Genomic DNA, 16452 nt, shown 5'->3' on the forward strand with positions numbered 1-16452 from the left:
TATGAATGTATGAATTTGTATGTTGAGGTGAGAATTTCCAGGTGTAAAGAAGGAAGAACTTTTTTTTTTGAAATTTGTTTTAAAGCTTCAGAATATTGAGTTACTGAGTATAGTGAACATAACTTTCTAAGTGGAGGTTAATGCTATGATCTTAATTTCCAACCTATTAGGTCTACCTTTAAATGGGAAAAGAAATGCCTACAGAAACATCAAAACAACATGGATGGAGATTTATTTAAATTGAAGTATAGTCAGTTTACAATGCTGTATCAATTGCTCGTGTACAGCATAATAGTTCAGTCATCCATATACACATATATTCACTTTCATATTCTTTTTCATTATAGTGTATTAGGTTATTATAAGATATTGAATATAGTTCCCTGTGCTATACAGTATAAACTTGTTGTTTATCTATTTTATACATAGTAGTCAGTATCTGCAAGTCTCAAACTCCCAATCTAACCCTTCCCACCCCTTGCCCCGCCGGTAACCATAAGTCTGTGAGTCTGTTTGAGACTTTTAATAATAAAAGTACACATATATATTCATTTTATATCATCATTATAAACACACAGAGATAGTGACAGAGAATGAGAATGAGAAAAGGAAACTATTAGAGAGAGAAAGAGAAGGAGAAAGAGATAGATTTAAGAAAACTTACCAGGCACTGGGTGGTTAGAGGTGGAAATGAATCCCGTCCAGTCAGTGACAAGTCTCTGCCATGGAGATTGTATGTTATGCAAACAGTGCTTGAAGATCAAAAGTAGCACTGATTTGGGTAAACTTACATCAGATGTTTAAAGCAGACCTAAAAACTATCACTTATGAAACACTTGTGTGCTAGGTTCTCTTCCCAAAATGTTCTACATATGCCGTCCTTTTTAATCCTCAGCAATCTTTATGTAGTATTTTATAAATAAAGACATGGAGAGACTCAGTAACTTGCCCTAAGTCAAAATGAATAAGGGTAAGGAATCAGAGATGATTTAAAAGGGAGATGATAATAAACCATGGTAAAGCGTAGTGTATGAACGGGACAGCAAAGAAGTCCGTATGACTAGAACACAGAAAGAGTCTAGGAATGAAGGAGAATAAAAGGGAAACTGAGGAAGGGGCATTCTATAAATGGCCTTGCGTTCCATGCCAAGAAGTTTCAACTTGAGCATTGATTTGAAGACTTGTGCTCATCTAGGCCAGAGTATAGTGTTTGCCAAAATGAACCTTTCCTGCTTATTTAATATTATGAACATGAATCCACTTGATCATCAAACTCTACTTCTACCACCTACACTCTCATTAGTCCCTCTTCTACACCCTCAGACTAATTTTGCAGTTGAGGACTTGGTCATTTTACCTGGATTTTACAATTTCTTGAGAGGGAAAATGTCACTAAGTATTGCAGGCAGAATTGAGAACTGCTGCTCTATATGCACCCAGTATTTCTTTCCCTTGTTACTAAAGGACAAACGCTTCTTGTCCTAAAGGCAATTCCCCCATTCTTCTTTTATTCCATCCTCTTTTGCCTTTTCTAAGGAAACCTCCATTTTTGATGACCCCGTGTCTTAAGTTGATTAAAAACAAAATCCTGTGTATTATTTGGATACTGCTCATTTTCATCTACTCAAGATCCCGACTTAAAAATCACTCATTAAAACCCTCATACTAGTCCAAGGCAAACCCAAACTCTCTTTAGCAAAAACTTTTTTTAAATTGAAGTATATTCAGTTTTCAATGTTGTGTTAGTTTCTGGTATACAGCATAGTGGTTCAGTTTTATATATATATATATAAAACACATATACACACATATATATATATTCCTTTTCACATTCTTTTTCATTATAAGCTATTACAACATATTTCATATAGTTCCCTGTGCTATACAGTAGGACCTTGTTGTCTACCTATTTTTTATATAGTAGTTAGTATTTGCTAATCCCAGACTCCTAATTTACCCCTCCACTCCCTTCTTTCCCCCCTGTTGTGTGTATAAGCTTGTTCTCTGTGTCTGTGATAGTGTTTCTGTTTTGTAAATAAGTTCATTTATGTCATTTTTTTTTTTAGATTCCACATATAAGTGACATCATGTGATATTTTTCTTTCTCTTTCTGGCTTACTTCACTTAGTATGGTGATCTCTGGGTCCATCCATGTTGCTCCAAATGGCATTATTTTATTCTTTTATATGGCTGAATAGTATTCCATTGAATATATATACCACATCATCTGTATCCAGTCATCTAAATTTATTGCCTCAGTTTCCTCATAGTACACATCTCAACCCCTGCAAGTTTTGCTTCTACTCCTGTATATCTTTGGGGGCAACTTTAGCTTAGACTGCCATTTTATATCAAATGGACAGAGTTCATTATTTATCTTATTTGAACTCCTGACAGCATTATGCACTACTGACCTCTCTTTCCCGCTTGAAACACTCTACTCTTAATTTTCTCTGGCACTGTATGCTCCTAGTTTTCTTTACAGCTGCATCCTGTTTTTTTCAGTCTCCTTACATCTCCTTTTGCTACCACATCTTTAAATGATGGAATTCTACAATACTTTCTTTTCTTTTTCCTCTTTTTGTCATTTCCTGGACAATTTCAACCATTCCCATGACTTAAGCTATGATCCATACTGCAGCCAAACTTCAAAATAAATCTCTCCACTGTGTTTCAAACACATGTATTCAGTTCCTTCCTGGACATCTCATGGAGTCTCCAATGCACTGCGAACACTATATGTCCAAAAACTTACTCATGATATTGTTCCCTTTATTTTATCACCTCAGTAATTGGCACCATCATTTACCAAGTTATTCAAGCCAAAGACCTGATTCGCAAGCAAGGGATTCCTTTGTCAATTTCCTATGTGCAGACAACTTGCAGAGAACTCTGAACACTGCCTCAAGTCTGAAGAGATTTCACTCACAGTTCTATCATCTACTGAAGTTAGTGTTTGCTTGTGTATGGTGTGTACTCAAGTAGATGAGTGGTGCTTTATTCCCCTCTATCCCCCTCCACAAATGCCCAGCCTAAAAAGGACCTCAGATTAGTCAGTCAATAAAAATTGCCAGATGTCTGGTTAATACAGGATTAGTGTGGACATCCTTGTGATGTCAGACTGGTCCTTCGAAGACCGCACTGGCATTCCCTGCACCTAAACTCCTGGCTTTAGCGAGCATCTTCACAGAGAAACAGGGTCTGCTGTCAGACTATCACTAGAGATTTCATGAATTTCCAAAGAGAAACAAAATCAGTGGACACTTCTATTATCACTGACTCTATCCTTTATTGTTTCTTGCATTGCATTGTTTCCCCAAATTTTATCTTTACACATTCCATAGATGAATAAACCATTTTCACTTTATAAATTAAAAATTTTGTGATGAAGCATGAGCCAAAGAGAAAGAGGAGGAGATGTTTTGTGACAAACACAAGCCAGATAAAGGCAAAGGAGAAATATATTTTGGTCTCTTACTTATAAAAAAAAAAAATGAAGGTTGCATAAGAGTTAGACTATCATTCATGGGAATAAATTACTATAGATGCTAATTGTGAGGACATCTATTTAAAACCTGATGATGCTAAGCTACCAAACTATATCCACTAGAATTTTCTTAATTAAACAAAAATTATATGAAACATGAAATTTGATTCTGATTTTATATGTATTTTTCCTAGCTAACAGCTAATACTATGTGGAAAAATGAGTTGGCTATTAATTTTTTTTTACATAGGTCTATAAACTTAGACTTATATATTAATATATTATCTTCTATGTGAAGTCTAAATCTCTTAGCTGCATAAGATTGGGGAATGCATAACAGAGTTTAATTAAATTGTTAATTTGAATTTATATGGTTTCAGAATGATTTTTGTCACAAAACATAAAAAAAAACTCAGCAGAAATGCCAGTCTATTTCTCTGACCCTGTCTTCTAATTCTCATTGGCTTTGAACTAGAGGTATTAGTATAATCTCTAATTAGCTCAACCAAGACGGTTTCTTTTGTTCTTCACTGAAGCTGCGTTCATATTGCTGATTGTTGTGTGTATCCTTCGTAGAATACTAGAAATCTTTCAAGTCTGAGTTATGCTCTCCCTAACAACACAGAAGATTCAACACTTTAACGGCATGCATTTGTTTAAAACTTACCAATTAATAATAGGTTTTCTTTCCTGAACTACTTTAGTTCAAGAAATTCCATCAATCTTGTCTGTTATATGAATACATATACATGACTTCCATAATTTTTTGTCAGAACAACCAATACATTCTAGATGCTATATGTTTCCCCATCATAATATATATTACAATACAATTGACCTTGAACAACACAGGTATGAACTATGTGGATCCACTTATGTACAGGTTTTTTTTTCAATAAACATTGGGAAATTTGGGGAGATTTTCAACAATTAAAAAAAAACTCAGAGACACACCACAGAGGCTAGAAATATTTTTAAAAAACTAAGGGAAAGTAGGATATGTTATGAATGCATAAAATATATGTAGATTATAGCCTGTTTTATCATTTATTACTATAAAATCTACACAAACCTATTGTGAAAAGTTAAAATTTATCATAACTTACAAACATGAACATTACAGACCAGACATTACTCCATTCATAGTCAAGAGAAATGTAAAAAAATGCAACAATGCAGTCATAAATCATGACTGCATGAAATTAGCTATAGTACATACTGTACTACTGTCATAATTTCAGTCACCTCCTATTTCTATTGTGGTGAGCTCAAATGTTGCAAGTATCCACTTAAAAATTCTGTGTGATGCTAATCACCTCCACATGAGCAGTCTGTCTCTCCAACCAATTGCTTATTGCAGTAAAAAGTGATCTCTTGCAGTTTGTGTGTATTTCTTATAGTCTTTAGTGCAATACCATAAACCTTGAATAACACCATGGGACATACACAAGGTACCACAAGTGATTCTAGAAGTGCCCCCAAGAAGCAGAGAAAAGTCATGACATTATAAGAAAAAGTTGAATTGCTTGATATGTGTCATAGATTGAGGTCTGCAGCTTCGGTTGCCCTCCATCTCAAGTTAAATGAATCCAACATAGGAACCACAGTTCGAAAAAAAAAAAAAAGGAATTCCCTGAAGCCATTGCTGCAGCTATGCCAGCAGGCACAAAAACCTTGCACTTTTTGTGAAATCCTTTTTTTATCATCTTATTGAAAATGTAGCTTTTATGTGGGTGTAGGATTGCTAGTAAGAAAGGCGTCCTTGTCGACTCCAATATGATATGAGAAAAAAAGAAGTCATTATATGACAACTTCAAGCCAAATGAAGGTGAAGGATCTAAATCTGGGGAATTTAATGCCAGCAAAGGATGGTTTGATAATTTTAGAAAGAGGCGCTTGGCTTAAAAAAAGGTCTAGACAACAGGCAAACAGCTTCTGCCAACCAAGTGGCAGCAGACAAGTTCCCAGATGCCATTAAGAAAATCACCGAGGAGAAAGGCTATCTGCATGAACAGGTTTTTAATGTAGAAGAAAGTGCCATATTCTGGGGGGAAAAAATGCCATACAAAATATTTATTAGTAACGAGAGAAAGGGAGCACCAGGATTTAAGGCAGGAAGGAATAGGTTAACTCGACTATTTTGTGAAAATGCAGTTATGACCAAGACTACCTTTATCTATAAAGCTGCTAAGCCCTGAGCCTTGAAGGGAAAAAATAAACACGAATTGCCAGTCTTTTGGTTGTACAAGAAGGCCTGGACAATGAGAACACTTTTCCTGGATTTGTTCCATTGATGATTTGTTCCTAAAGTCAGGAAGTCCCCTGCCAATAAGTGCCTACCTTTTACAGTGCTTGTGATGCTGGACAAGTTCCCTGGCCAGCCCAGAACTTTATGAGTTCAACAGTGAGGGTGTCCAAGTGGCCTGCTTGCCCCCAGTTCAGCCTCTAGATCAGGGGATCATAAGGACTGTTAAGGCTCATTACACATGGCTCTCTACGGAAAGGACTGGCAACAATACGGAAGAGAGTATTGACAGACAGACCATCATGAACGTCTGGAAGGATTACACCATTGAAGATGCCATCACTGCTATAAAACAAGAACAAAAGTAGTGAAAGCCATCAAGCCTGAAACATTAAATTTCTGCTGGAGAAAACTGTGTCCAGATTTTGTACATAATGTCACAGGATTTACAACAATGCCAATCAAGAAAACCATGAAAGAGATTGTGGATATACCACCCCCCACCCCCCGCAAAAAAAAAGGTGAAGGATGAAAGATTTCAAGATATAGATCTTGGAGAAATTCAAGATCTAACAGACACCACATCACAGGAATTAACAGAAGACAACTTAATAGAGATGAGTGATTCTGAACCAGTGCCAGATGATGAGGAGGGAGACGTAGAAGCTGTACCAGAAAACAAATTGACATTAGACAATCTGGCAGAAGGGTTCCAATTATTCAAGACTAGCTTTTACTTCTTTTACAACATGGACCTTTCTATTATATGAAACTAAAGTAAATGGTAGAAGAGGATTGGTACATAAAGAAACATTTTTAGAGAAATTAATAAGTAAAATAATCAGACAGAAGTTACAATGCATTGCCTTACAGCTCCACTGAGTGTACCTGCCTCTCCTGCCTCCCCTCTTCCACCCCTGCCACTCCTGAGACAGTAAGAACAACCCTTCCTCTACCTCCTCCTCCTAAGCCTCGTCAACGTGAAGATGACAAGGATGAAGACCTTTCTGATGACCCATGTCCACCTGATGAATAGCAAATCATTATGCTGCACACTTAGTAAACTTAGCTGTTGTGTATGTGTGTGTCTTCATGTCAAAATCTAATAACTGTACATCAAGAACAGTCTGAACTGTTTTTGTACCATCATCATCATCACCTAAGTGTTCATCGCATAGAACACTGTGTGCAAGACTTTTATTGAAGCGGATAGCCCATCCTTACATAGCTATAAAGTAAATAATGCTTAATATAAAATTAATAATGTGTTCGTTTTCTTACTGTTTTATAACTTTACTTTCAAATAATTAATTACTGTATAGTATGCCCCTCTCTCTCGTAATTGGAGAAACTGTGTACTAGGCTATCATCATAGGTAAATGGTTTAAAAATAAAGTAACAATGTTTCCAATGCTGTATGTTAAATATGATTATAATACTGTATGACAGAAAACTGTATAACAATTCATTCACTAATGTATAGGTTAGGCTACCTTGAAGCAATTGTTTTGATTACACTAGGCTACCATAAAACAATTATACTGCTGTTTGTTATCAATGCATGAATTGTTATACCTGTAAATAGATACAAATTTCATTTTCACATTACCTTTTCATTTTTGGTGTCTAGTATTAGTAATATATTTAATCTCTACAGTGTTTTGTATCATGTAAGACAATATTGATTTAAGTACTGACAGACAGATGATTCATCCTATAAACTGACAATGTAAACCAATAAAGTACAGGACTAAGTGTATTTTCTATTCCTTATAATTTTCTTGCGTTGGTGGTATAGTGGTGAGCGTAGCTGCCTTCCTTATAATTTTCTTAATAACATTTTCTTTTCTCTAACTTACTTTATTATAAGAACACAGAACATAATATACATAAATTTATATATTTTATTATATATAACATACATAAAACAAATAACAAACATTTTAACTGACTTTTTACCTTATCTGTAAGGCTTCCAGGCAATACTAGGCTATTAGCAGTTAAGATCTTGGCGTGTCAAAAGTTATACATGGATTTTCAACTGCATGGGGAGTTGGCAACCCTAACCCCCACATTGTTTAAAAGTCAACTGTAATTATAGAAGAAAACTCTTATAGGTATTTGTCATATCAAAATTTGTACATTTGACTTCATGAATTATTCTCTTTGGAGAAAAAGGTTAAATTATGGCTTTTGAATGACCAATGGCTCATGGTGGAGCAAGGAGTCACATGGTGGTTAATTGTTACCAATAAAAATGTAACTACTCATATTAGCAGCTCCTCTATTACAGGAACTACAACAGGCAATTATTAAGAATGTGAGTGTAATTAAATATTGTTAACATGTAGTATATGCAGATTATCTTTAGTCAAATTTTTTCTCAAGTTAAATTCTGAAGGTATAGAAGGGAAGAAGATATTCATGAGTGTGAAAAGTCTGGATTTGAATACCTTTAAAAAGCCATGAAATTTCATGGCAGCGTGTCATAAAATATATATTTTTTATAATTGGAGAAACAATTACAAAATACCAAGTCCAGTTCTTTGATTGTTCATGTCAGAAAAATTTAAGTGAATTCTCTGAGATTGTATTGCATGTTAATTCATATCTTTATTTATTAATTTGACAAATACTTACTTAGCATATATCATGTGTTAGGATTTATTCTAAGCACCGGGCATAAAATAGTTAACAAGATAATCTTATTCTCTGTTTTCTCAGTTTACATTCTATGATGAAATTTAAAACTAAACTAATTTCAAAAAATATTTTTCAAGACATTAGAACACAACCTAAGTTTACCCATATCATGTAGACTGTCTCTCCAAACAAAAACATAATCAATGTTTATAAGAACTAAATCCACAGATATTCTAGACACTGTATTCTATAGTCTTTCCCTCTCAGGTATGCTGATTGATGGAAAGCTATTGAGAAAACACTTTGCCCTTGAAGAGGCTAAGTTATCAGGAGAGGCATTTTTAGTTATTTGTGAGTTTCCAAGAAAGCCTTGCAGTTTTGCCTTGAAATAAAAGTGATGTCCTCTTCTCAATGCGAAAGCTGCTATTGCCTTCTTTTCATGCGTCTACTTTATTCAGCCCAGATCTGTACCTATTTCCAATTAGGACTATGTTGTAACTATTTAATTCAGTCTCTACTCTCAGAAGAAAGAGGTTAACCATGACATGAGACCTTGTTTTCATTTTGAAGTAATATTATCAGCTGGGTGTTAGCCAGGGAAGAGAGCTGTGTGGTAACATTAAAGCACCTGGATATTAAATAGTAAAGGGAGGCAAGAACTGTGAGGATAATTACAAATATCTTGAGAAACATGCAGCAAATTCATTTTCAAGTGAATGTAGGCCAAAAGGGACCAGGATAGCCATTTAAACTGTCTGTTATGAAAGAATATATCAAGGAGTGGGAGAAAAATGTATGAACAAGAAAAGCTAGTTACAGTGTCTTGAACAGGGATCTTGATCTGAAGATCTTGGAAGAAAGCCAAGTAGCTGTTTGCCACTAACATCATCTTGTTTATCACTGGGTTCCGGGACAGCTGTCTGCACCCAGAGCTTATCTGTTTCTGGAGGTCTTTTAGTGAGTCTTAGAATTAAATTTCTGGCGGGGACGTTTGTCATGTAAAATACTCTACTAGAGGAAAAGAAAAGCTGCCAAAGCTCTTATGGTTTCAAGGTGCTGGTGCTTTAAATTGGAACCTTGGAACAAGACAGATTCTCTCCGTGAGTCATCGACTGACTTCTGGTCATGGGCAAGAGGCTGCGAAGTCACATGCAAAGCCTACAACCTCGTGTGCTAGTAAATAAAGACACTGCAGGGAAGTGGATGTAGGGATCAGTCTCCTTTTCAACGTATTTGCCAAATTTTGACACTATGTAGCACAAGAAGACCTAGAAAACTAGGTATTATCTGTAAAATTATAAGGGCCAGATCTGGATCTTCCACAGTCTTTCAGGAATCAGAAGACAGAGAACAGCCAGGCTTCTAACAACAAGCTCAGGAGGGTTCACTACCTAGCAAAAAGGGCTAAATAAAGGTAAACTCAGTTTTCCTAAAAATTCCACTATCCTTAGTTCAGATCAATCTGTAATTGTATTGAAGTGATGACACCCTAAACCTCTGCCTAAGAGAGGAAAGTCGTAACCATCACTGATGGAAGACATATCATCTGGAACATCCCTGGTATCTTTTTGTAGTATATCAGGTGTTCAGTCAAAAATTACTAGACAATCAAAGAGGCAAAACAAGAGACAGAAAGAGAGAAGAGGAAAAAAGATCAACAGTGAAGATATAAAATTGAGAACAGAAGCAAAACAGCAGATGATCCACATACTGGAGTTGGTAGATAAATTCGTACATAAAATCATTATAATTAATGCATTAAAGAAATAGTGAATATGGGTAAAATGATTAAAAATGTAAATTTTCATGAGATAATTTAAATCTATAAAAATATACATATATGCTAAAATTTTTTAATGAAACATGAAATTTAGAACTCAATGGATAGACTTAGCAGGATTTTAGACACAGCATAGCATATCAACTTACAGATTCAAGATATATAAAATTCCTAAGCTGAATAAACACAAGAAAACCATACCTAGGTTTATTATACCATCCTGAAACAATGGGAAAAATGTAAAAGCAGAGAGGAAAGACTCACTACTTGAATGGGCAACAATAAAACAGACAGTTAGCTTCTTATAAGGAATTATGTAAGCCAAACTATTATTCATAAAATAAACTACAAGGATATATTGTACAACACAGGGATACAGCCAATAAATTTATAATAGCTATAAATGAAGTATAACCTTTCAAAATTGTGAATCACTAAATTGTACACCTGTAACTTATATAATATTGTGCATCAACTATACTTCAGTTAAAAAACTAAAAAAAATTAATTATGTAAGCCAGAAAACAATAAAATTATATTTTAAAGAGCAGAACAAAAAGAAAACCCTATCCTCAGTGAAAATGTAATTAAAAATGAAAGTGAAATAAATATGTTATAGACAAATACTGAGGAACTGTGTTGCCCAGAAGCTTGCACTAAAATAAATCATTTGGGAAGTTATTCAGGCCAACAGAATACAATCTCAGTAAGAAATGTAGAAATAGAGGAGGAAATGTTAAACCCATCAGAAAGGGTAAATATAGATGACTATTCACTATCCAAAAAATGAGTACACTACCTTGTTGGGTTTAAAACATATATGAAATAAACATGCATGACAACAATAACACAGAAGATAGGAAGAGGAAAAATATGTAAAAAGGTTCTTATACTCTAGCAGTATCAGGAAATAGTAAAAGTATTTATTTTTTTTTACATATGTACAAGACAAGAACACATGTTGAAACCTAGCTAACTACATAAAGAGTAAAAAGATAACATATAACTGACAATTTAATAGAAGGGGAAAAATGAAATGATAAAACATACATATTCATTTAACTCCAACAAAGGAAAGCAAAAAAAAATTAAACATATAAGCCAAATCAAAAATAATCAGAGAGAATAATCAGACAGAAGTTACAAATAAGCCCAACTATGTAAGTAATTACATTAAATCTAAACCCTCTAATTAAAGAATAAGGTTGCCAGATTGAGCTTAAAAACAATCTACGTAATGTTACAACAAACACATTACATATAGTGACATACAAGGTTTATGATTAACGGGATGCAAAAAAAAAAAAAAAAAAAAAAGACCACATACAGCCAAAGATGTAACTATTGTAATAGATGCATACCTAAAAATGTAGTTACTGTAACATCAAAGTAGATTTTAAGGTGAGATATTGACCTCAATACTGGTGATAAAGATGGACACTTCCTAATAATCTAACAATTTGACCAAATGGGAAGATATAAATATACAAAAACATTTTGCACTCAAAAGTTGAACAATGGAATTAATTATGTTAGGAAATAATAGTAAATATATATATATATGTGTATATATATATATGTGTATATATATATATATATATATATAACTTAAGTCAAACCAAGCTGCAAAGAAATGAAAAATAAATATCTAGTATAAACTTGTTCATCTATTTTATATATAGTAGTTGGTATACGTAAATTTTGAACCTCTCAATTTATCCCTTATCACCAGCTTTAACCCCTGATAACCATAAGTTTGTTCTCTATGTTTGTGACTGTAGAGCACAGGGAACTATATTTAATATCTTATAGTAACCTATAATGAAAAAATATGAAAATGAATATATGTATGTATATGTATAACTGAAACATTATGCTGTTCACAAGAAATTGTCACAACATTGTAAACTGACTATACTTCAATTAAAAAGGAAAAATAAACATCTAATAAATTTATAAGTGAAAATAATTCAAAATGAAAATTAGAAAATATTTTCACCTGAGTCATAGTATCATATGCCAAAACTGTTGTGACACTAAAGCAGAGCTTAGAAGGAAATTTATAGGCTTAAGTGTACAAATTTTTAAAAATAAAAATGGCAAAACTATAAACTTTAACCTCAAGAAATTAGAAATACAAGAACAAATCAAACTTAAGAAAATTAGAGAAAAATACTAAAGATATCAGTTAATAGAAAACAGATGTACAATTAGTAGAAAACAAAGAAAAATCAACAAACTAAAAGTTAGTTATTTAAAAATATTAATAAAATTGCTATCTCATAAGAAAATGGACCAAAACATAAGATTAAAAAAACACAATTTACCAATGTTAGGAATTAAAAGAGGAGCATCACTACAGATCCTGGAGTATCTGATAAAGATAATAAAAGCATATTTTGAAAAACTATACATTAATATAATCATTAATTTTAAAATCCTAGTTATTAAAGATGACAGGATGAAAAATAATAATAGCCTTTAATGCAATGAACAACAATTATTAAAAATGTTCCTACCAGAAAAAGGCTCACACGACATCACTAATGATATCTTCAAAATATTAAAGGGAGAAACTACGCCAATCTTACATACATCTTTCCAGAGAATAGAAAAAAGGGGAACACTTCTTAATCTTTTAATAAGATGAACATAATCTTAATGCCAAAGCCTCAAAGGAAATTACAAGAAAGAATAATAAAGATTCATTCCTCTAAGAAATATTTCTGGAAAAGTCTTTAATATTTAACAAAATACTAGAAAATTGGTCCTATGATTAATAAATAGGATAATGCATCATATTAGTGGAGATTATGACAGAAATACATGATTCAAAAATCAATAAAATTCATCACAAAATTATTGTAAAAAGAAAACTCATATGATCAGCTCTATACAAGTTTTAAAATATTTAAAACCCACTTTAATAGAGAAAATTCTTAGTAAACTAGCAATATGGATAAGATTTATCTACAAAAACATCCTATAGTAAATACTATGTTTTTCTCATGATATTGGGGATGCCTGTTATCACCAACGTACTATATGGCCTAGACAGTGAAAAAAGGAAGGAAGGAAGGAAAGAATGAAGGGAGGGAAAGAGGAAGAGAAGGAAAAAGAAGGAATGGAGGGAGGGAAAAGGAAAGGAGGCAACTTAAACATTGAAAAACAAAAAATAAAGCTATCATCATTAGTAAATGATATAATTACACATTTAGAAAATTAAAAGAACCCACAAGCTCTTAGAATTTATAAATAGGTTAAGCATCATTACTGTACACAAAGTTAAAATGTTAAAAAATTATATCTCCATATACTAACAACAAATAAAAATAAGTTTGAAATATATGTTATTTAAAGTAGCATAAAAATATCAAATATTTGGGAATGTATCTGACAAAAGATGTGTAAGATCTCCATTCTGAAATTATAAAACATTTCTTAAAAGAAATATAAATATATATTAGTGGAACAAAATACATGTTTTCATATAGTAAGACAATATTACAAAAATGTCATTCCTCACTGCCATTTAATCTATTAATCCAATATAAAGTCAATAAAAATTCTACTAAGTTGGGAATTATTTTTTTTTGCAGAAATTGTCATGGTAATTCTAAGTTCTATGTGAAAATACAATAGGCCTAGAAATGCCCTAGAATAACAATGAGAAGATCAAAGATGAACGAACCTGAAGGACACAGAAGATATCTGGATCCATAATAAAGCTATTGTAATTTAGGCAGATGAAATATTTAGATTAAAAAACTACAATGTTCTCATCAATGAAAGAGAACAGAGTCTGAAAACAGATTCACATATACACATATCACTTAGACAAAGGCTCAGTTGCAATGTTGTGAAGAAAAGAACAGTCTTCTTAACAAGTGGTAATAAGCCAAAAGAATATCCATATAGAAAAATATATGTCTTGCCCCCATCTCACTCTATAACATGAAAATTAATTCCCTATAGTTGCTGACCTAGATGTGAAAGAAAAACAATAAAGTTTTAGAGAGAAAAACATAGGAAGGCATAGTTACCACATTGAAGCGTTAAGATTCCTTAAGAAGGATCCAAATTACTAACCATAATTTTAAAATGATAAATTAGACAATATTAATTACAAACTTATATTCATCAAAAGAAACCATAAAAACTGCAAAACAACTTCAGATCTAATGCTATCAAAGAAATTGAATCAATAATTTAAAACCTCTCAAAATAGAAAGCACTAGAAATAGGTATACTCATGAACTCTACCAAAAATTTAATGAATAAATTATACCAATTCTCTAAAATCTCTTTCAGAGGATAAAAGCAGAAGGAATACTTCATAATTTATTTGAAGAGGTCAACATTACCCTAATACTAAAACCAAAGGCACAAAAAACAAACAAAACAAAAAAATTTAAAAATAAAAACTACAGACCAATCCTCCTGAGCATTGATGCTAAACTCCTCAACAAAATATTAGCAGATTGAATCTAACAATGTGTAAAAAAAATTATACACCATAACCAAATGGAATGTATCCCAGGTATTCAAGGCTGGTTCAACATTTGAAAATCAGTTACTTTAACCCATCACATTAACAGGCTAAAAATGAAAAATTTCGTGATCATATCAATAGATGTAGGAAAAGCAGTTGACAAATCCAATATCCATTTGTAATAAAAATTTTCAGTAAAACAGGAATAGAGGGGAACTTCCACTTGATAAAGAATATCTACACAAATCTACAGCCAACATGCTAACATCATACTCAATAATAAGAAATGTAAAGCTTTTCCACTTAGATCAGTACAAGGCAAGGATGTCCCTTCTTATCACGCTTTCTCAACATCATACTGGAAGTTCTAGCTAATGCAATAAAACACGAAAAGGAAATAAAAGGTATTCAGACTGGGAAGGAAAAAATAAACCTGCCTTTGGTCACAGCTGACATCATTGCCTATTTAGAAAATCTGAATTAATTAACAAAGACTCCTGGAACTAATAAGTGATTATGAAGGTTGAGGATACAAGGTTAAAATAAAAAAGGTCAGTAGGTGCCAGGAGTTGAGGGTAGGAAATGGCTAAATAAGTGGAGTACAGAAGATATTTTAGGGCTGTGAAAATACTCTGTACAACACTTTAATGATATAAACATGTCATTATCCATTAGTCCAAACCCATAGAATTTACAGCACCAAGAATAAAGCATAATGCAAACTATGGATATTGAGCAATTAAGATGTATCAATGTAGTATGTCACGAGTAACAAATGTACCACTCTGGTGGGTGATATTGAAAATGGGAGAGGCTATTTATGTGTGGGGGTTGGGAGTATGGGGGGAATCTCTGTACTTTCCCCTCAGTTTTGCTGTGAACCTAAAACTACTCTTAGAGAAGTCACAAATTTTTTTAAAAGGCAACCTGGAGAGAGTAAAGATACTGCCAATACATATATCCAACAAAGAATTCATAGCCAAGAGTATATAAAGAACTCTTTGAAATCAATAGGGAAAAGACAATTCAAATCAAAAATTCTTAAAATATTTGAATAGCCATTTCACAAAATAAGATGTTCAAGTAACCAATAAATATATGAAAAGGTACTCAGCTTTATTAGTCATCAGGGAAATGGACAATTCTTAAAAGTTCAATGAAATATCACTGCATATCCTCCGTAACATCTTAAATTTCAAAGACAGAATACACCAAGCGTTGCTAGAAACTAGGTTAAATGAAGGTTTCATACATTGCTGGTGAGAGTGGAAATTGGTTCAACTGCTTCAGAAAACAATTTAATATGACCTATGAGAGCTAAATAAATACCTTTTTTGTGACCCATCAAGTTCACTCCTAGATACATCAACAAACAATACCATTATCAATAGGATTGTTTAGGGAAATATCAGTCAAGTCAGGATGGGACATGCCTAGATTCTGAGCAGCTGTTAAGTGGTCAAAAGATTAACTTTCTTTAGAAACAGAAAGCAATGTAGGTCTTTATTTTTATTAGTTTGTAGGAAGTAAGACAAAAAACGAATTCTATAGGTGGTAACCCAGGTGACTGAGAATTTTTCAATACCATCTGGGTGCCCCTTTGGCTCTACTGCAGCATTTATAGATGCCAAGCTTCCCACAGGCTGCTTCTAGCTTGTCTGAGCACAGCGGGGCTATCAGTCCCGGTCCATTACTACAGGATGCATGGCCCTTCTAACTGATGACTCTAGCCATCAGCATGATAAAGCTTTCCTGGAATTGCACTGCAGTCTCAGAGTCTTCCTACCAAACCCCATTTCTTTCCT

General features: G+C 33.2%; 1 long non-coding RNA gene across 1 annotated transcript in view; it reads right to left on the minus strand.

The window, feature by feature from the left end:
• LOC116665833 overlaps positions 1 to 16452 on the minus strand; it is a 275746-nt gene that overhangs the window by 248114 nt on the left and 11180 nt on the right. The window lies entirely within an intron of this gene.

This window comes from Camelus ferus, chromosome 1, assembly GCF_009834535.1.
Source record: "Camelus ferus isolate YT-003-E chromosome 1, BCGSAC_Cfer_1.0, whole genome shotgun sequence".
In the NCBI taxonomy this organism is placed as follows: Eukaryota; Metazoa; Chordata; class Mammalia; order Artiodactyla; family Camelidae; genus Camelus; species Camelus ferus.